We start from the raw sequence: 2,349 nt of genomic DNA, 5'->3' as shown, positions 1-2,349 counted from the left end.
GAAAATAACTTCAACATGTAACGTATGCTGGAGCGTGGTGATTTTAAGCGTTCGATGCCAGACGAGGACAACGGCGCGCGCCGTCATTACGCAACACACGTGAACGGCGATTGTTGAACTGGAGCGATTTTGTATTATTTTTTTTCACTCTACGATTTGCGCCCGCTTTTGCATCGCTTACACATGCACCATTGACTGCAGCGGCGACTGCATGCTCCAATTATTATCGGCAGCTGGGAAAGGGAGGAGGGACCGTTTGTTGCATTTGTTGTGCGCCTGATCGAATGGTGGCCCACAACGACACCCACCCGAAGTACTACACACACAAACACACGTGTCTGTTGACCAAAATTGGCACACCTATCGCATGTGCCGCCGCTACTGTTGGGCGGTAATTTGTGCTTCTCGCTTAAATTGCCCGCCAATCTCGTGCAATGGTCACTTTGGGCACGATTACACCCGTGATCCGCGTGTCTGCTGGTTATGTGATTTTTCCAAACCCCTTTAGGGGGGGTTTTGCTTTGGATCGTAAAACGCCACATCTGTGTACGCCTCTCTATCCTGCGTAAGCGAAGCGGAGAGATAAAGTGCGATAGAAATGGGTGAAAGAAGATAGGCGAGCCGGCTGAACACGCGGTTAACCTGCGTTTTCCCACTCGGGCTTGTTACATCGGCTGACGCCCGAGAAGAGACCATTAATGCCCGACAAGTGTGCGATTAATGCTTAATGATCTCTTCCGTCTTCATTGCCACGGACGGGGACGGTTTGGGGTGGCATGGGGGAATGGGTGTGTTGAAAGCGCCCCATCAACATCAGCTAGCTAAAAAGCATCATATTAACGATCCAGATTTGGCTAATGCCACGCCGTTAGTTTAGCAGTTGGTGTTGGTTGCACAGGACTTTCGAATCCATGTGACAGGTGGCGTGCAATGACTGCATGGTGATTGCATTATTATCCTCTTTTTCAAATTCCAGCAACCTCTCGGTTGGAAGAGAGACCGTTATATTTTCGATTATAATAAAAAATACCAGAAAAACAGAAGGACATTGGTTTAACATTAAAACAAAGATCAATGACCAGCGTTTGATGGCGGTAGTCGTGTTTGTCCATTTTTGGTCGCGATTTCAGGACGCGTGTGTATAAATCTCTTGTGACAAATTTCTCCACCATCCACAGCACACAAACGCGTCGCGCATATGTATGTGTAGCGAAGTGGTGAAGCAAGTTTTGGGACAAGTCCGCGTACGTGTTGCAGACATGGTTGTTGATGGAAGGCCAAGAAGGGCGGGTTCGGGGGACTTGTGGAGGCCCGTCATCTTGTTGGGGCAACTCCATTGGTGAGTCATTTGCACAAAAGAGAACCACGAGAAAGGGGATCAAAATGTGATTGCCCGGAGATACGGCGAGAAACCAGCGCCCAAGCGCGAAACGTTGGACTAAAAACCGGTATCAGTCTGGTTTTATTTGTTTTTTTTTTGGAGGAAGGAAAATGAAACGTATGAGCGGAATACGAAAAAACAACCACCGATTTCTTTCCATTCTGGATGTGGGTTGAATGGGTTTAATAGAAAGGACGTCGAAAGTGCCCATTTTTGGGTGAAATGGAGCACTTTTTTTGTCCGCTCTGTACCGTATACGCTCTCCTTGCGCTCACCATCACGTGGGGGATGTTGGCGAAATCGTGATCTGACGGCCGATTCCTGCGAAAGAGACTCACCAAGACAACTTTCCCGCCTGATGAGCGCAAAACTGGCGAGAGAGAAACAAGATGACATGATCTTGGATGACTCAGGCAATGGTACAGAGAGGCGATGTGGGGTGGTTGTTCAAATAGGGGTGGCTTTTTAGGGGAGGGTGATCCACGCGCTCGAACCACCTCACGAACACACGCGCCGAAGCAACACAATAGCATCGCCGTGTGCGTAAAAGCTCGCAATGGTCTGAAAGCTTCGCGTGTGCTTTGTGCTCCATCGGAAAAGCTCTGTCAAATGACAGGTGGTGTTGTGCGGGTATATCGTCATTCAGGCGCGTTTAGCTTCAGCACCACCTTGACGTCTCCAGGTGGGGTATTCTTACCGTGGCTTGTAGTTAACGGATTTTCGCCTTTTGAGGTGGTGTGTACCTTATTGATTACGGTGTCGCCGTTAGAAAACAGCTCCCCTTGACGACGACAGCAAACGACAACATGGAATGCAGCAAGTCGGCTCTGTTTTCCCCGCACAAATTGACCCAACTTGTGAGACTCTCCGAGACTGGCATGGCCGTCCCGCTTCCGTCATCGAACAGGCTAACAGACGGCACGTCGATGACCTTTTTGGGGGAGCCGGGCGGAAGTAGCACTCACCCG

The sequence above is a fragment of the Anopheles nili genome, chromosome 2 (assembly GCF_943737925.1).
Source record: "Anopheles nili chromosome 2, idAnoNiliSN_F5_01, whole genome shotgun sequence".
In the NCBI taxonomy this organism is placed as follows: Eukaryota; Metazoa; Arthropoda; class Insecta; order Diptera; family Culicidae; genus Anopheles; species Anopheles nili.
The sequence above is the reverse complement of the archived record's forward strand: the minus strand, read 5'-3'. Positions refer to the sequence as shown.